At 42.7% G+C, this 21,243-nt stretch overlaps 1 protein-coding gene across 1 annotated transcript in view; it reads right to left on the reverse strand.

Annotated features, from left to right (window-relative positions):
- The window catches only part of LOC133622891 (uncharacterized), a 586,815-nt gene that overhangs the window by 267,293 nt on the left and 298,279 nt on the right, over nt 1–21,243 (reverse strand). The window lies entirely within an intron of this gene.

The raw sequence follows: 21,243 nt of genomic DNA on the forward strand, positions 1-21,243 counted from the left end.
TAACACGTACATTAGGCGCACCGGCTCAGAAGGCGCACTGTCGATTTTTGAGAAAATAGAATGATTTTAAGTGCGCCTTATGGTCCAAAAAAATACATTGCATATTTACCAAGACAATAGATTCTGGTGCAACTTTGCATTGCCGCTTGTGCTACGGACAGCCTCCGCAGATGGCTGACAAGTGACAAAGGGATACTCGGTTGAGGATGAGCAGTAATGAGTAGCACGTGGCTTTTACGAGGCAATTTCAGGCGGCCTCTCACGACGCAAAAAGCTGCAATCACAACTGGACCATCTGCAAACGCGGCAGATTACCATAATTGGTGTACATGACACGCTTATGGAGAGCGGTTTTACTCACTATTCTTCACTCTTAACAAGAGGAGCTGAGGAGATACACTGTTGATTAGATGCAGATAGCGGGATCACGCAGCAGGAGTTGAAGACTTGTGGGAAATGAATGAATTGACAATTAGAGCGTAGTGGAAAAACCAGGTGTGAGGGGCCAGAGTGCAAGTCGGCCAGCGCACCATGAATGCACACACCTTCTCCACACCTGCAACTAGGGCTGAGGTGATTGACAGGCCAGCCGTCTTGTCAGACAGCTCACAGACAGTATGCAGGCCACACTTCGACCTCTTCCAGCTGCTCCACCAGAATAAATTGAACTTGATAAGAATTAATCTCATGCAACTACTTGCAATTTGCAAATATGATAGAAAACAAGCCAGGGAATTTGCCTCGGTTGTACTCTAGCTGTAAACAAGCACACATTTCAGTGAAGTTGGAGGTACGGACCGCTTGGTTGACTTACGACTTCTACAGCAGCCCGTTTAGGCAATCAACTAGTGCAGTGAAAAATTAATTGTATGTGTGCCTTATACTGGAAGTAGTTTCTTTATTTAAAAATAAATTGCTTTAATGAAAAAAAAAACATTACGACTTACGAGTGCCCCAATTAACAAATGTTTTGAGATACAAGTTTGTTTCTCTGCTAATTGTTATGCTTTCAGTTGCAGACAAAGAAGATTTGTTATAAGACTATCTGCCATTAGTTGGCAAAGCAAATGCCACAGTGAACCCGGTAATATCCGCCCAAAACGTCATGTCTTGCTTAGAGATCTGTCATGATCCATTGCCCGAATCATGTTTTGTTTAGTTTTTGACTCCCTCAGTTCTGTTTTCAGCACCCCTGGGTTTGTGTTTTAGTTGTCATGGGTGCTGATTAGTTTCACCTGCCTCTGATTAGTGTTCGGGACGCTCACCTGCTCCTAGACACTAATCAGAGAGCTACTTATTCCTGTTTTTTGCCACACACTTCTTTGCTCACGATTCCTGTGCTAAGTTTTCTCTTAGCTCCCTGTGCGATCTGCTTTTTTTTGTATCTTGTCTTTTGGTATTTTGAATGATTTATGAGGAATAAATAATTTCCTTACCTGCATCTTGCCTCCAGAGTTCCTGCTGCATCTTGGGAGAACGATCCGCGCAGTAAAATGGGACCCAAGCGTGACAAAATCTACGTAATGTTGTTTTCAAACTACTGGAAATAATGACTGTGAAAGACAGTGCTGAGAAGAACAAGAACATCTGGCTTTAAAAAAGAAATAAATCATCAAAATCATGCCCGACTTGGCGAAGCAGTTTGAGCGTATTGGAGTGCTTTTCTGCATAATTTCGAAAAAAGGAGTGGTCATAATTAGAGATCGATATGTTTTTTTCCAGGGCCAATACTGTTTATTAGTAGTCAAGGATATCAATATCTTATCAAGGAGCTTTTTGTATTATTAGGTCCATCAGTGCTAAATATTATAAACTTATCACTTTCCTCTGGCACTGTTCCCCTAGCATTCAAGAAAGCGGTTATTCATCCTCTGCTCAAATGACCTAACCTTGATCCTGACCTCATGGTAAACTACCGACCGGTGTCCCACCTTCCCTTTATTTCGAAAATCCTCGAAAAAATTGTCGCACAGCAGCTAAATGAACACTTAGTGTCTAACAATCTCTGTGAACCTTTTCAATCCGGTTTCAGGGCAAATCACTCTACGGAGACAGCCCTCGCAAAAATGACTAATGATCTACTGCTAACGATGGATTCTGATGCGTCATCTATGTTGCTGCTTCTTGATCTTAGCGCTGCTTTCGATACCGTCGATCATAATATTTTATTAGAGCGTATCAAAACACGTATTGGTATGTCAGACTTAGCTTTGTCGTGGTTTAACTCTTATCTTACTGACAGGATGCAATGCGTCTCCCATAATAATGTGACCTCGGACTATGTTAAGGTAACGTGCGGAGTTCCTCAGGGTTCGGTTCTTGGCCCTGCACTCTTTAGTATTTACATGCTGCCGCTAGGCGAAATCATACGCAAATACGGTGTTAGCTTTCATTGCTATGCTGATGACACCCAACTCTACATGCCCCTAAAGCTGACCAACACGCCGGATTGTAGTCAGCTGGAGGCGTGTCTTAATGAAATTAAACAATGGATGTCCGCTAACTTCTTGCAACTCAACGCCAAGAAAACGGAAATGCTGATTATCGGTCCTGCTAAACACCGACATTTATTTAATAATACCACCTTAACATTTGACAACCAAACAATTACACAAGGCGACTCAGTAAAGAATCTGGGTATTATTTTCGACCCAACTCTCTCGTTTGAATCACACATTAAGAGTGTTACTAAAACGGCCTTCTTTCATCTCCGTAATATCGCTAAAATTCGTTCTATTTTATCCACTAGCGACGCTGAGATCATTATTCATGCGTTCGTTACGTCTCGTCTCGACTACTGTAACGTATTATTTTCGGGTCTCCCTATGTCTAGCATTAAAAGACTACAATTGGTACAAAATGCGGCTGCTAGACTTTTGACAAGAACAAGAAAGTTTGATCATATTACGCCTATACTGGCTCACCTGCACTGGCTTCCTGTGCACTTAAGAAGTGACTTTAAGGTTTTACTACTTACGTATAAAATACTACACGGTCTAGCTCCGTCCTATCTTGTCGATTGCATTGTACCATATGTCCCGGCAAGAAATCTGCGTTCAAAGAACTCCGGCTTATTAGTGATTCCCAGAGCCCAAAAAAAGTCTGCGGGCTATAGAGCGTTTTCTATTGGGGCTCCAGTACTATGGAATGCCCTCCCGGTAACAATTAGAGATGCTACCTCAGTAGAAGCATTTAAGTCCCATCTTAAAACTCATTTGTATACTCTAGCCTTTAAATAGACCCCCTGTTAGACCAGTTGATCTGCCGTTTCTTTTCTTTTCTCCTCTGCTCCCCTTTTCCTTGAGGGGGGGGGGGGGGGCACAGGTCCGGTGGCCATGGATGAAGTGCTGGCTGTCCAGAGTCGGGACCCGGGGTGGACCGCTCGCCTGTGCATCGGCTGGGAACATCTCTACGCTGCTGACCCGTCTCCGCTCGGGATGGTGTCCTGCTGGCCCCACTATGGACTGGACTCTTACTGTTATGTTGGATCCACTATGGACTGGACTCTCACAATATTATGTCAGACCCACTCGACATCCATTGCTTTCGGTCTCCCCTAGAGGGGGGGGGGGTTACCCACATATGCGGTCCTCTCCAAGGTTTCTCATAGTCATTCACATCGACGTCCCACTGGGGTGAGTTTTTCCTTGCCCGTATGTGGGCTTTGTACCGAGGATGTCGTTGTGGCTTGTGCAGCCCTTTGAGACACTTGTGATTTAGGGCTATATAAATAAAGATTGATTGATTGATTGATTGATCAATAACTGATATTTAGAGCTGATATTTAATTGCAGTGAAAGTTTGATTATAGTATACATCATTAAACACCATGCCAAGGCTTTGAATTGTTTTTATATCTTTTTTTTTCCAGGAAATATCGGACCAGTAATAATGTTTTATGTAAGACCTTTAATATGTGTGTCTAAGAGAAGCATCCAAGCATCCATCCATTTTCTACCGCTTGTCCCTTTTGGGGTCCCGGGGGGTGCTGGGGCCTATCTCAGCTGCATTCGGGCGGAAGACGGGGTACACCCAGGACAAGTCGCCACATCATCGCAGGGCCAACACAGATAGACAGACAACATTCACACTCACATTCACACACTAGGGACCATTTAGTGTTGCCAATCAACCTATCCCCAGGTGCATGTCTTTGGAGGTGGGAGGAAGCCGGAGTACCCAGAGGGAACCCACGCAGTCACGGGGAGAACATGCAAACTCCACACAGAAAGATCCCGAGCCCGGGATTGAACTCAGGACTCATGGCAGCTCTCGCCATCAGTGTGTGAATGTGTGTGTGAATGGGTGAATGTGGAAATAGTGTCAAAGCGCTTTGAGAACCTTGAAGGTAGAAAAGCGCTATACAAGAATAACCCGTTTTGGATGATGTCATAAATGTAGGTATCGATGCGATACCAAGTAGTTACAGGATCATACATTGGTCATAATTTAAGTCCTTGTGTCCAGGGACGTATTTCCTGAGTTTGTAAACATTTTTTAAAAACGAAACAAGATTTAGTGAAGATAAAAAATATTGATGTTATCATTGTAGTATCGACTAGATACGCTCTTGTACATGGTATCATTACAGTAGATCCACCCATGATGTTTGTTTACATTGTGAAGCGCCAGCTTGTTAGCGGTGACGCCGGTGAGCTATGGTATCCTCCTACGGTGTGTAGTGATGCATGTTTAGCTATTCCTCATCCTGGAGTGATAATGTTACTTTTACAAATGTAATAAACGTACTTTATTTGTGGCCATGGAGGCGAGGATTAGTGATTTAGAAGTAGCTAAAACACTGCCGACTGCGGATGGACGTTAGCCGCTAGCTAGCTACCCATGTCTTAAAGCACCTCTTACTCAGCAGCATGTCAGTGTTATAAGTTCACCTTTATCTTTAGTTTTCAAGCCAAAATGTGTCAACTCTCCCTTTTCTGTCTACACAGTGTCTGCTTGTAAGTACTCTGTGATTGTGCGCTGCCGAACACGCTCCTCTGCTCGTAAAACCAGCAATGTCACTACGGCGCGCCGTCATGCCCTTTAAAGAAAGAAGACAACCGGTACTTTTTAGAGGCGGTATAGTACCGATTATGATTCATTAGTATAGTGGTACTTTACTAGTACCGGTATACTGGTAATATATATACATATGCAGTCGCGATCAAAAGTTTACATACACTTGTAAAAAACATAATGTCATTGAGTTTCCAATAATTTCTACAACTTTTATTTTTTGTGATAGAGTGATTGGAGCACATACTTGTTGGTCACACAAAACATTCATGAAGTTTGGTTCTTTTATGAATTTATTATGGGTCTACTGAAAATGTGACCAAATCTACTGGGTCAAAAGTATACATACAGCAATGTTAATATTTGGTTACATGTCCCTTGGCAAGTTTCACTGAAATAAGGTGCTTTTGGTAGCCATCGACAAGCTTCTGTTTCTTCAGCATTGTCCACATTAAGTCAGGACTTTGGGAAGGCCATTCTAAAACCTTAATTCTAACCTGATTTAGCCATTCCTTGACCACTTTTGACGTGTGTTTGGTGTCATTGTCCTGTTGGAATACCCAACTGTGCCCAAGACCCAACCTCCGGGCTGATGATTTTAGGTTGTCCTGGCCCAGAGCATAATACTACCGCCACCATGCTTGACGGTAGGCATGGTGTTCCTGGGATTAAAGGCCTCACCTTTTCTCCTCCAAACATATTGCTGGGTAGTGTGGCCAAACAGCTCAATTTTTTATTTCATCTGACAGAACATGGACAAAGATAAGACCTTCTGGAGGAAAGATCTGTGGTCAGATGAAACAAAAATTGAGCTGTTGGCCTGTTTTGCTGCCAATGGAACTGGTGCTTTAAATGGGCCAATGAAAAAGGAGGATTACCTCCAAATTCGTCAACTGGAAGATGCACTTTTTAATCAAGATACAATTAAGAAATTAGTTAAACTATTTTATGGAATAATAAATGAACACCACACTAGAAATGCAAATGATGCATGTGTTCGAAAATGGATGATGGACTTAAACATTTTCGATGAAAGAGACATATCATGGAATGATATTTGGAAAAATGCCAATAAGCCCTTTAGAAGCATTAAAGATAAGCTGACTCAATTTAAGATATTGAATAGATTGTATTTTACTTCTTCTCAGCTGTTTAAAATTGGTGTAGTAGATAGCAAGTGTCGGGCAGCTGAGGGAACTCTTGTTCATTCATTGTGGGAATGTCAGAGAATAAAAGAGTTATGGTTGAAAACAACAAAAGAAGCAATCACATTCCTTAATATAAACATTCCAATGACACTGCAAACTTGTATTCTTGGGGATCTCCATCAAGTTAGTAACGTGTCATCAAAGAGTAAAAATGCATTTCTTTCAATATGCATAATAACAAAAAGAGTAATATTAAAAAAATGGATAGATGTTGATAGTCCAACTCATACTGACTGGTACACACAAGCTATGGAGATGATATCAGTAGAAAAAACTGCATTTAGTTTAGATAATAATGAGTCATATATTGGAATATGGGATCCATTATTTAAATTTGTTTTAACTATTAAATGAACCAACATATGACTTATTATATCTTCGTGAAAATATTGGACACAGCGTGTTGTCAAGCTTATGAGATGTGATGCAAGTGTAAGCCACTGTGACACTATTGTTCATTTTTAATTTTTTGTATTAATGTTTTTAATGATAATATCAATGAGGGATTATTAATCACTGCTATTTTGAAATTGTTATTAATATTGATACTGTTGTTGATAATATTCATATTTGTTTCACTACTTTTAGATTGTTCCGTGTCATGTTTGTGTGTCCTCAATTGCTCTGTTTATTGCTATTCTGAATGTTGCTGGGTCAGGTTTGGTTTTGGAAGTGGATTGCATTGTTATGGTATTGTTGTGTATTGTTTTGTTGAATTGATTAATAAATTCATTAAAAAAAAAAAAAAAAAAAAAAAAAAGGACAACCTAAAATCATCAGCCCGGAGGTTGGGTCTTGGAGACTCAAGACAGCCATGACAATATGTTCTTTACAAGTGTATGTAAACTTTTGATCGCGACTGTATATATACATACTTTTTGTTTATCAGTTGACGTTCCTTAGGGCCGATGTATTCTGTTCTGTAACGGTTCTATTATAATGTAAATCATTTCACAACAAGATTATGTTGTAAAATATATCCTTATCGCAAGAGCCTACAATGTATATCCCAATGTAAATTTTAGGCCATGATGTCAATCCCTATTCAGGAGAATTCTGGTTTAGAATATTTTATATTTTCAGATCGTAATTACAAATGTATTGGTATAACTCCACTTATTATCATACATCTTCTTCCGCTTATCCGAGGTCGGGTCGCGGGGGCAGCAGCCTAAGCAGGGAAGCCCAGACTTCCCTCTCCCCAGCCACTTCGTCCAGCTCTTCCTTTGGGACCCTGAGGCGTTCCCAGGCCAGCCGGGAGACATAGTCTTCCCAATGTGTCCTGGGTCTTCCCCGCGGCCTCCTACCGGTCGGACATGCCCTAAACACCTCCCTAAGGAGGCGTTCGGGTGGCATCCTGACCAGATGCCCGAACCACCTCATCTGGCTTCTCTCGATGTGGAGGAGCAGCGGCTTTACTTTGAGCTCCCCCCGGATGGCAGAGCGTCTCACCCTATCTCGAAGGGAGAGCCCCGCCACCCGGCGGAGGAAACTCATTTCGGCCGTTTGTACCCGTGATCTTGTCCTTTCGGTCATAACCCAAAGCTCATGACCATAGGTGAGGATGGGAACGTAGATCGACCGGTAAATCGAGAGCTTTGCCTTCCGGCTCAGCTCCTTCTTCACCACAACGGATCGATACAGCGTCCGCATTACTGAAGACGCCGCACCGATCCGCCTGTCGATCTCACGATCCACTCTTCCTTCACTCGTGAACAAGACTCCGAGGTACTTGAACTCCTCCACTTGGGGCAAGATCTCCTCCCCAACCCGGAGATGGCACTCCACCCTTTTCCGGGCGAGAACCATGGACTCGGACTTGGAGGTGCTGATTCTCATCCCAGTCGCTTCACACTCGGCTGCGAACCGATCCAGTGAGAGCTGAAGATCCTGGCCAGATGAAGCCATCAGGACCACATCATCTGCAAAAAGCAGAGACCTAATCCTGCAGCCACCAAACCAGATCCCTTCAACGCCTTGACTGCGCCTAGAAATTATGTCCATAAAAGTTATGAACAGAATCGGTGACAAAGGGCAGCCTTGGCGGAGTCCAACCCTCACTGGAAACGTGTCCGACTTACTGCCGGCAATGCGGACCAAGCTCTGGCACTGAGCCTACAGGGAGCGGACTGCCACAATCAGACAGTCCGTTACCCCATACTCTCTAAGCACTCCCCACAGGATTTCCCGAGGGACACGGTCGAATGCCTTCTCCAAGTCCACAAAACACATGTAGACTGGTTGGGCAAACTCCCATGCACCCTCAAGGACCCTGCTGAGAGTATAGAGCTGGTCCACAGTTCCACGACCAGGACAAAAACCACACTGTTCCTCCTGAATCCGAGGTTCGACTATCCGGCGTAGCCTCCTCTCCAGTACACCTGAATAGACCTTACCGGGAAAGCTGAGGAGTGTGATCCCACGATAGTTAGAGCACACCCTCCGGTTCCCCTTCTTAAAGAGAGGAACCACCGCCCCGGTCTGCCAATCCAGAGGTACCGCCCCCGATGTCCACGCGATGCTGCAGAGTCTTGTCAACCAAGACAGCCCCACAGCATCCAGAGCCTTAAGGAACTCCGGGCGGATCTCATCTACCCCTGGGGCCTTGCCACCGAGGAGCTTTTTAACTACCTCAGCAACCTCAGCCCCAGAAATAGGAGAGCCCACCACAGACTCCCCAGGCACTGCTTCCTCATAGGAAGACGTGTTGGTGGGATTGAGGAGGTCTTCGAAGTATTCCCTCCACCGATCCACAACATCCGCAGTCGAGGTCAGCAGAACACCATCCTCGCAATACACGGTGTTGATAGTGCACTGCTTCCCCTTCCTGAGGCGGCGGATGGTGGTCCAGAATTGCTTTGAAGCCGTCCGGAAGTCGTTTTCCATGGCTTCCGCGAACTCCTCCCATGTCCGAGTTTTTGCCTCTGCGACCGCTGAAGCCGCACACCGCTTGGCCTGTCGGTACCTGTCCGCTGCCTCAGGAGTCCTATGAGCCAAAAGAACCCGATAGGACTCCTTCTTCAGCTTGACGGCATCCCTCACCGCCGGTGTCCACCAACGGGTTCTAGGAATACCGCCACGACAAGCACCAACTACCTTGCGGCCACAGCTCCAATCAGCCTCCTCGACAATAGAGGCGCGGAACATGGTCCATTCGGACTCAATGTCCAGCACCTCCCTCGTGACATGTTCAAAGTTCTTCCGGAGGTGGGAATTGAAACTCTCTCTGACAGGAGACTGTCAGACGTTCCCAGCAAACCCTCACAATGCGTTTGGGCCTGCCAGGTCTGTCCGGCATCCTCCCCCACCATCGCAGCCAACTCACCACCAGGTGGTGATCGGTAGAAAGCTCCGCCCCTCTCTTCACCCGAGTGTCCAAAACATGAGGCCGCAAATCCGATGAAAACAACTACAAAGTCGATCATGGAACTGCGGCCTAGGGTGTCCTGGTGCCAAGTGCACATATGGACACCCTTATGTTTGAACATGGTGTTCGTTATGGACAATCTGTGACGGGCACAAAAGTCCAATAACAAAACACCGCTCGGGTTCAGATCCGGGCAGCCATTCTTCCCAATCACGCCTCTCCAGGTTTCACTGTCGTTGCCAACATGAGCATTGAAGTCCCCCAGTAGAACGAGGGAATCACCCGGGGGAGCACTCTCCAGTACTCCCTCGAGTGAATCCAAAAAGGGTGGGTACTCTGAGCTGCGGTTTGGCGCGTAAGCGCAAACCACAGTCAGGACCCGTTCCCCCACCCGAAGGCGGAGGGAAGCTACCCTCTCGTCCACCGGGTTGAACTCCAACGTACAGGCTCTGAGCCGGGGGGAAACAAGAATTGCCACCCCAGCCCGTCACCTCTCACTGCCGGCAACGCCAGAGTGGAAGAGAGTCCAGCCCCTCTCGAGAGAACTGGTTCCAGAGCCCTTGCTGTGCGTCGAAGTGAGTCCGACTATATCTAGCCGGAACTTCTCCACCTCGCGCACTAGCTCAGGCTCCTTCCCCCCCAGCGAGGTGACGTTCCACGTCCCAAGAGCTAGCTTCTTTAGCCAAGGATCGGACCGCCAAGTGCCCTGCCTTCGGCTGCCGCCCAGCTCACATCGCACCCGACCTCTATGACCCCTGCTATGGGTGGTGAGCCCATTGGAGGGGGGACCCACGTTGCCTCTTCGAGCTGTGCCCGGCCGGGCCCCATGGGGACAGGCCCGGCCACCAGGCGCTCGCCATCGTGCCCCACCTCCGGGCCTGGCTCCAGAGGGGGGCCCCGGTAACCCCTCGTCCGGGCGAGGGAAATCTGGGTCCTTGGTTTTTATTTTTCATGGAGGTCTTCGAGCTGCTCTTTGTCTGATCCCTCACCTAGGACCAGTTTGTCTTGGGAGACCCTACCAGGGGGCATAAAGCCCCCGGACAACATAGCTCCTAGGATCATTGGGACACGCAAACTCCTCTACCACGTTAAGGTGGCAGCTCAGAGAGGATCATACATCATGAATCAAATCTGCAGAGAAAATAAGATTATCTGACTTATTATTATAATCGATGTATTCAGATTTGCAGTGACAAGGAAGTAAATGCATTCCGACCGTAAAGACATGACAAATGCAAACTGCATTTATTTTGAAACATGCACCTTATTGTTTTACACAGGGCTTGAAGAATAAATTGGCTAATTCAATTAAAGCACTTTGCTATAAGACACATAAGTGATGGAGAAGGACTGTAACCCAGGCCTGAACTCCATGCCCCCCCCCACACCCCCACCATCACATTGCTTGCCTGACAAATGGATAGCGGAGTATAATTGAAACACATTGCTGCCAGCGTAGGTCAATAACATCGCTCTCTCCGCTCACCAGCACCAGATTAACAGACTCTATTTTATCTTCCACAGCCTGTCCCAGCTTGACAGAAGGGAAGCATCAACTGCTTATCCATAAAGGAGGCCGCTTATCTGGAAAATAAACAAATACATTAAGTGCAACTGCTGGCTGTCTGTCCAAACAGTTAAGGGCTACTTAGTTTAAGGCAAACATGTGGGCAGTGTTTTATTTAACACATCATCATACGGGACGGAGCACTGCTGTCACTCGGAAAAGTCGACACAGACTGCCCAAGTGTCACCGGGGCCACGTTCAGGATTATCGGGATTAATGTGTGAAACAAAAACAAAACAATCCATCTCCACGCAGTCAATCCCAGGAGATTTAACCTTCCTTTTTTTCCCCGACGTCAGTCAATGGCAAGTTGTTTGTCTCCAAACAAGGACAAACAAAAAAGTGATTGCGCTAAATACCATTTCAATAAAACCGCCAACACTGGAGATATATAATGGGAATCCATCATTGTTTAAGTATGACAAACACTGAGGATTAATTAGCTTAAGCACAAGTGTAATGTGAAGCTAAAATGGACAATTATATGTATTTAGGCATTAAGTATATCACATCTGCGAGCTGAAATACAAACAAACGGGGAAAAGAAGGGTTTGGGATCAAGGGTAAGTAAAGGGTATTCCCATCCACTACACAATTTATATTATTGTAAAAAGTAGCTTATTTGAAATGTCATCTAGTTCAGTCCTTGGTTTAGGGGGGTAGGATTTCCACTTCAAAATTGTAACAGTGGGAATTTAGATTGAGAGAGGGGAACATTTTGGAGATTTTGGAACTTGATCTACCTCTGAGTTAGAAGAGTCAAACTGTTAAGAGTATGAATCTTTTGGCACCTAACGATTTGATTCGATTCCGATTCTGAAGGTGAGAATTGAATTCAGAATTGATTCTCGATTCAATACGATTCACCATTTAAAGCAACTAATGCAACGTATTATTTGGAATAATATTTATGATGAAACCTTTTCAAAACAGGTTATAGGTTATACAAGCCCCTTATGGTTGTATGGAGATGGCCAAAAAGTGTCATCCTGAAAATGTATTATTCTAAAAAAAAAAAAGTACCGTATTTTCCGCACCATTAGCCGCACCTAAAAACCACAAATTTACTCAAAAGCTGACAGTGCGGCTTTTAACCCGGTGCGCTTTATATATGGATAAATATTAAGATTCACTTTCATAAAGTTTCGTTCTCGCAACTTCGGTAAACAGCCGCCATCTTTTTTCCCGGTAGAGCAGGAAGCGCTTCTTCTTCTACGCAAGCAACCGCCAAGGTAAGCACCCGCCCCCATAGAACAGGAAGCGCTTCTTCTTGTACTGTAAGCAACCACCCGCGTCCGGAAGAAGAAGAAGCGCGCGGTGCATGCTGGGATATGTGACGTTTCATTTCCATTTGTGTGTTTATGTAAAGACCCCAAAATGGCTCCTATTAAGTGTGTTGTCTGTCTAATTATAAATAATGCAGACGAGGTGTGTTAACTGAGTTCTCAACGTTTACTCACAGCGTGCTCATAACCACATTCTAACTCCCAGCATACAACACTTCTCAGGGCTACCGCGCATGCTCGTAACTATCGTTGCATGCTGGGTAGTGTAGTTGTTATATTTGCTAGCTCATAACATCACATTAAGAGACACGCTTACGCGCTTAATTCAATACTCGCCGTCATTCCGGGTGGATTGACAAAAGACCTCCAGCCGCTAGATATTGGTGTCAACAGGGCATTCGAAGCTAGACTGCTAACTGCGTGGGAACAATGGATGACAGAAGGCGAACACACCTTCACTAAGACAGGGAGGCAGCGCCAGACGACGCCAACATCTGCCAGTGGATCGTAAATGCCTGGGCAGATATTTCGGTCACAACTGTGGTCCGAGCTTTCCGGAAGGCAGGATTCACAGAACTGCTGGACAACAGTGACACTGACTCCGATGACTTCGACGAGACGGAACCGGCCATTTTGGATCTCACATTTGCCCAACTTTTCACTTCGGACACCGAAGACGAAGGATTTACGAATGAAGAATAACTTCAGAAAGTGAGCGCTATGTTTATTTTGTGTGTTGTGACATTAACGTTCGAGCAACATTATGTTGCTATTGCTCTGCACTATTTTGAATTTTACTATGTTTGTGATTGCACATTTGCGTACATTTTGGGAGTGAACAGAGTTGTTAGAACGCTGGTTTTTAATATATTATTAAAGTTTGACTGACCTATCTGACTGTTTTTTTGACATTCCCTTTAGCGCAGCGTAGGCGCGGCTTATAGTCCGGGGCGGCTTATTGGTGGACAAAGTTATGAAATATGCCATTCATTGAAGGGGCGGCTAATAATCCGGTGCGCCTTATAGTGCGGAAAATACGGTACTGTATTTTTCGGACTATAAGTCGCAGTTTTTTTTCATAGTTTGGCCCGGCTCCAGTGCGACTTATATATGTTTTTTTCCTTCTTTATTATGCATTTTCGGTAGGTGCGGCTTATACTCCGGTGCGACTTATACTCAGAAAAATACGGTATATTTAAATATATATATATATATATATATATATATATATATATATATATATATATATATATATATATATATATATACATACATACATACATACATACATACATACATACATACATATCAGTGGCCTCACCTGCCATCATGGAAAGAACAAAAATGTAAAAAGAAAAAAAATTAATTAAATTGTTATATGTATCCAGTGATTATACTATAAAGTTATTTTCCATTTAACTTCACCAGTTTTAGACTATTTTTATTCAAAATCGCTGAATTTTCACATTTGCCGTTCAAATACTGAGAAGAGACGGTGCGGTGATCAGCAGCCAGTTGAGGCACGTCACTCAGTTGTGCCTCAACATGGATTGCGGACTCGGCTAACTGCTGGCCTGCTGTGCAGTGAGACCGTATTGCTATATGAATTATATTATACATTTCCATAGTTTAGTTAGCTGAGGTATATCATGTACAGTGTATTTTGTCAACAACTGTATGTGTGTAACGTATTTGTAGTGCTGAGCAATCATAAAACTGCTGCGAAGACGCACTGTGTGAGGCTCGCGTAACCCCGCCTCCTGGTGCCAGTTATTGCACCTCCGCGCAGACTGCACCCCCCGACGGGAGCGCTACACCAACCAAAGCCCACACCCAAACCCTTCACGTGCAAGACCGAATCCACCCAAAAAAAGTCACTTAACAAGAAGCCAAAAAGTGCAAAAACAACAATGCTCGCGCCGGAGGAGCCGTGAACGACTGCAGGGACACAACATTAGGCACACCTGCAGACTGCAGCACGGATTTCATATTTCATTCATTCACAACTCCTCCAACACGAACACCACTGTTCCCGCACTTATAAGTAAAGGTAAGACCATAATAACGTTTTTTTTTTTATTAAATGTGCTTTTTTGTGTGCTACAGTTTGTATGTGTAAAGTTAAAGTTAAGTTAAAGTACCAATGATTGTCACACACACACTAGGTGTGGTGAAATTTGTCCTCTGCATTTGACCCATCCCCTTGCTCACCCCCTGGGATGTGAGGGGAGCAGTGGGCAGCAGCGGTGCCGCGCCCGGGAATAATTGTTGGTCATTTAACCCCCAATTCCAACCCTTGATGCTGAGAGCCAAGCAGGGAAGAATGCTGGTATGAGCTTTTAAACATAACCCGTTAACTGCTGCCAATCAAATGGTGAATAAGATACTCTTTAGGGTTCATATGTTTGTAAATCTGACTGTGATGAAGTCAGTGCCTCACCAGTCATGAACGGCACTGATACATACATACATACATACATATATACATATATACATACATACATACATACATACATATATATATATATATATATATATATATATATATATATATATATACATACATATATATATATATATATATATATATATACAGTGTTGGGACTAACGCGTTACAAAGTAACGCGTTACTGTAACGCCGTTAGTTTCGGCGGTAACTAGTAATCTAACGCGTTATTTTTTATTTTCAGTAACCCAGTTACCGTTACTACATGATGCGTTACTGCGTTATTTTACGTTACTTTTTATGTAGTATAAAGTGTGTTTTATCGGAGCGCTGCTCTGTCATCGTTCTGATTCTTCTTGTGTCACAAGCCGGAGAAGAGAGAGAGACATGCGCTCTGTGTGGGTGTGTGTGCGTGTGAGTGTGGAGAGGGGGGGGGCGTGTCTGATCATGGCGGAGCCAGAAGTCGAGTTTGCTAACATGGAGATATTTTCACTACTTTTCTTTTGTCGAACACAAAGAAAAGAACATTTTAGTTAAATGTAAATTGTGCTTTGGATCAAAGATCCCATCTACTGCCCAAAACAGCAATTCAAATCTGCTCAAACAAGCTACTTAAGCAACATGCTTCGACGAAGCTAGTAAAGAGAGATAGAGACTCCAATGACACTTTACCTCCACCACCACCGTTTAAGGATTAACTCTGCCTCTGCTCATCATTCAGCACTGAAGGTACACACTCTCTGTCAATCAATGTTCCCTCTAATTGTTCATGTGTGTGAGCAAACGCAAAAAGTCCCTGAGCATTGAGTGGAGCCCATGTGAGCAACATCGCACGTGCACACTGTGGCTACACCAGCAGCACACCTGTCCCAAACCTGACTAAATAACAAGTTCAATCTCCATCCATCCATCCATTTTCTACCGCTTGTCCCTTTCGGGGTCGCTGGAGCCTATCTCAGCTGCATTCGGGCGGAAGGCATCGTACACCCTGGACAAGTCCCCACCTCATCACAGGGCCAACACAGATAGACAGACAACATTCTGTTATTATTATAATCAAATAACAGCAGTCATGTCCATTTCTAATATAAGTGTTTAGGCCCACTTACAATGACAATAACAACAAATATTGTTTTTCATGAACTGTGTACTTGTTTTGTTTGTCTGGGTGGAGGTCCTGCTTTGGAAATAATTGGTACCCCTTTCAGACATTGCATTTAGTTCCCATTAAAACATTCACATGTTGCACAATGAGATGTAAGCAGGGGATCATGTGTACATTCCTGCAACTTCCTGTTTGTAAAAAATATATTTTTATTAGTATTTATTTAATATACTAACAGCATTTAATGATTAATATTTATAAATTAAGATTCCTAATAAATGACACTAGAATAAGCACACATTTGATTGGTAAATCATAGTGTAACGACCTGGAATTACACTTGATGTGTGGTGTTGGAGTTGTTCGACTTTTTGTGTGGCTGTAAACGCATCACTGGCTAAGTGCCATATGTGCAAGTGTTGGCGCACGTGAGAAAAAGCGAGCAGCAGCTGTTGATAAAACAAAGTTACTTTTGGTCTGGTTTGTACTGCAGAAAATGACCACTTTTGCTAGATATCATTTTTTTACTAATGTTTTGGTGATGTGTTTATGGCCGACAATAAAGAGTTTTGCTCAGTAAAGTGATGGATGGAATTCATGTCCTCAAAGCGTCTCGACAGACGTTACAATATTTGAACAATGATGACGAAAACGGTTTTCTCTGTCGTGTCCGTGTCGTGTCGAAAATTGTTATGCGCTTATTTTTTTATTTGATTTTGTGCGTGGCATAGATTTGCCGTGCGCAGAGGACGCTTGAGCAGTGCACAATTGCACAGGCGCGCTCCTGAGAGGGAACGTTGCTGTCAATTCTCTTATATACTCTTTCATTCTAGACTTCTAGAGTGTTTGATTATCACATCACTCTAAATGTATAGACTATAAAGTTCACAAACATAAAGAGGGATGCTAGTGGGCCAGGCCAATTTTTCCTTATCTCTAAACTAAAACTGGGGAAATGTGGAGAGTCTTCTGGGCTTCAGACATGATTTTGTATCAGAATTACTTGAGGAAGAAAATGCCTGGTTAGGCTTTGTGTATGTAGTGTGTGCCTTTCTTGCTTTACATCTATGCTATAATTATGCTGTTTGTTACTTATGTACGTTATGTTGCAGCTATTTAAAATAGTTTTGTCAATTTGTTCTGGCCAGAAACAAATTGGCCTTTGTAACATATCTTTGTCTTTGTGTGTTGTATGTCGACCACATTGCTTAGCAGAGTTCAGTGATACAAATGCATGTCAAGTTGATCAACAGATTGTATTATTCTCCAGTGCAATAACAGTACTGAAATGAAGACTAAAAGGGCATTAATGGGAGCTTTAAAAAAAAAAAAAAAGACAAAAAGAAGTAACTAAATACCGTATTTTCCGCACTATAAGGCGCACCGGATTATTAGCCGCACCTTCAATGAATGGCATATTTCAAAACTGTGTCCACCTATAAGCCGCCCCGGACTATAAGCCGCGCCTACGCTGCGCTAAAGGGAATGTCAAAAAAACAGTCAGATAGGTCAGTCAAACTTTAATAATATATTAAAAACCAGCGTTCTAACAACTCTGTCCCAAAATGTACGCAAATGTGCAATCACAAACATAGTAAAATTCAAAATAGTGCAGAGCAATAGCAACATAATGTTGCTCGAACGTTAATGTCACAACACACAAAATAAACATAGCGCTCACCTTCTGAAGTTATTCTTCATTCGTAAATCCTTCGAATTCTTCGTCTTTGGTGTCCGAATTGAAAAGTTGGGCAAATGTGGGATCCAAAATGGCCGGTTCCGTCTCGTCGAAGTCATCGGAGTCAGTGTCACTGTTCAGCAGTTCTGTGAATCCTGCCTTCCGGAAAGCTCGGACCACAGTTGTGACCGAAATATCTGCCCAGGCATTTACGATCCACTGGCAGATGTTGGCGTATGTCGTCCGGCGCTGTCTGCCTGTCTTAGTGAAGGTGTGTTCGCCTTCGGTCATCCATTGTTCCCACGCCGTTCGCAGTCGTGATTTGAATGCCCTGTTGACACCAATATCCAGCGGTTGGAGTTCTTTGGTTAATCCACCCGGAATGACGGCGAGTGTTGTATTTGTGTGCTTCACTTGTTTTTTGACACCATCTGTGATGTGGGCGCGCATGGAGTCGTATATCAACATGGAGGGAGCTGTGTGAAAAAAGCCACCCGGCCTCTTCGCGTAAACTTCCCTTAACCACTCGCTCATCTTTTCTTCATCCATCCATCCCTTCGAGTTAGCTTTTATGATGACGCCGGCTGGAAAGGTCTCTTTTGGCAAGGTCTTCCTTTTGAATATCACCATGGGTGGAAGTTTCAGGCCATTAGCATGGCAAGCTAGAACCACAGTGAAGGACGACTTCTCATTCCCTGTGGTGCGAATATTCACCGTACGTGCTCCCGTTGTATCCACAGTATCCACAGTGCGGTTCACAGGAATATCAGTTGCTGTGAAATAGTAATCCGTGTGCGGATGGAGAGATTGCGTCTTTTCATGAACCGGATCCTTGTCGCTTAGTAGGAGCCATTTTGTGGTCTTTACAGATGTAAACAGGAAATGAAACGTACGGTAATATCCGCGCGCTTTTTCTTCTTCTACGCGGGCGGGTGGTTGCTTACAGTAGAAGAAGAAGCGCTTCCTGTTCTATGGGGGCGGGTGCTTACCTTGGCGGTTGCTTGCGTAGAAGAAGAAGCGCTTCCTGTTCTACCGGGAAAAAAGATGGCGGCTGTTTACCGTAGTTACGAGACCGAAACTTTATGAAAATGAATCTTAATATTAATCCATATATAAAGCGCACCGGGTTAAAAGCCGCACTGTCAGCTTTTGAGTAAATTTGTGGTTTTTAGGTGCGGCTAATGGTGCGGAAAATACGGTAGTTACTTTTCACAGTAACGCATTACTTTTTGGTGTAAGTAACTGAGTTAGTAACTGAGTTACTTTTGAAATGAAGTAACTAGTAACTGTAACTAGTTACTGCTGTTCAGTAACTAACCCAACACTGTATATATATATATATATATATATATATATATATATATATATATATATATATATATATATATATATATATGATAGTACAGGCCAAATTATTTTCATGACTATTTACATTGTAGATTGTCACTGAAAGCATCAACACTATGAACGAACACATGTGGAGTTATGTACTTAACAAAAAAATATGAAATAACTGAAAACATTTTTTATATTCTAGTTTCTTCAAAATAGTCACCCTTTGCTCTGATTACTGCTTTGCACACTCTTGGCATTCTCTCGACGAGCTTCAAGCACACCTGTGAAGTGAAAACCATTTCAGGTGACTACCTCTTGAAGCTCATCAAGAGAATGCCAAGAGAGTGCGAAAAAGTAATCGGAGCAAAGGGTGGCCATTTTGAAGAAACTAGAATATAAAACATGTTTTTAGTATTTCACTTATTTTTGTTAAATACATAACTCCACATGTGTTCATTCATAGTTTTGATGCCTACAGTGACAATCTACAATGTAAATAGTCATGAAAATAAAGATAACACATTGAATGAGAAGGTATGTCCAAACTTTTGGCATGTATATATATATATATATATATATATATGTATATATATATATATATATATATATATATATATATATATATATATATATATATATACATATATATATATATATATTTTTTTTTTTTTTTTTTTTTGGGGGGGGGGTTGTTTTTGTTTTGTTTTCAACTCCATTTTTGAAAATGATGAATCGAATGAATAACAATCAAACATTTTTGTGCACCTCTTCCGCCTTAAAATAAGACAGTGCTTCTCAAATATTTTCCGTTAAGCTCTCCTTAGAAAGAAGAAAATATTTTGCGCATAGTTAACATGTATGCATTAATAGAAACAATATATATCTCCATAACTACACATATTACGGCACCCACACACCACGACTGTCATGCAGAAACTATGTCCACATATTTAAAGTTCCGACGACTCCATGCAGTCCAAATTGTTGCTCACTTTAAAGCATCCACACACAGCACCAGCATTTCAAAACAAGGATGAGGTGATACAAAATAAAATGCAGATAAATAAATGTCTGTAGGGCAGCATAGCATAAAGTTATGGGACAAGTTTCACTTTTGCATCTCATTGCACATAACTGTGGTGCGTTCAAGGACCCTTGATTAAAGTTAAAAACATAGGCGCCGCTAGTTTTCAAAGAAGGGGGAGACTAAAATATAACAATATAATCATAGTAATAATGATGTGTTATTATGATTTGTATTATCTACAATACGACTTAAATCAGATAATCTCTACTTTAAACTGTGAAGTAGATGAAAACTTGACATATTAATAATCATATTTAAGTGAATAATGACAGATTATATGATTAGTTCAGTTGATATTCTGGCCACTTTATATTGAATTTAATGTCACTTTTTAGTAAAAAAGAAACCACAACTTTTTATCTAGATATGATTTAGATACGTTAATCGTATTTTTGAAAGGGTCAAAAACCGACGTAAAGTTTGGTTTCAACCAAATTGTTGCAATGATTAGTTGTTTAGTGCATGTAAACATACCAAGTCTGTGTGCACATTAATCCACAATAATGCAGACTTGCATTTCTTTTTGATATTCATGTTGTATTTTAAGATAATGCTTTATGTCAGTCAACTGTTTCGTCATGTTTTTTGGTTGTTTTTTTTACTCATATTTCCCATTGACAGGACCGACATACTGTTTAGCATCTTTCATATTAACTTGTTTGGGCGTGTAGCCTCTCACTAGCGCGTCAATTGTCCATGTGTGCATGGACAACTGTAACATGACTTGGAAAAAAAAACGCCTGAAATGCATTGCCGGAGACTTTGAGTCATTCCGCGCTGGATATGGGTTCAATTGAATCGCGAATCAGTAAAGAATCTGGGTATTATCTTCGACCCAACTCTCTCGTTTGAATCACACATTAAGAGTGTTACTAAAACGGCCTTCTTTCATCTCCGTAATATCGCTAAAATTCGTTCTATTTTATCCACTAGCGACGCTGAGATCATTATTCATGCGTTACGTCTCGTCTCGACTACTGTAACGTATTATTTTCGGGTCTCCCTATGTCTAGCTTTAAAAAATTACAGTTGGTACAAAATGCGGCTGCTAGACTTTTGACAAGAACAAGAAAGTTTGATCATATTACGCCTATACTGGCTCACCTGCACTGGCTTCCTGTGCACTTAAGATGTGACTTTAAGGTTTT

This window comes from Nerophis lumbriciformis, linkage group LG12, assembly GCF_033978685.3.
Source record: "Nerophis lumbriciformis linkage group LG12, RoL_Nlum_v2.1, whole genome shotgun sequence".
NCBI lineage: Eukaryota > Metazoa > Chordata > Actinopteri > Syngnathiformes > Syngnathidae > Nerophis > Nerophis lumbriciformis.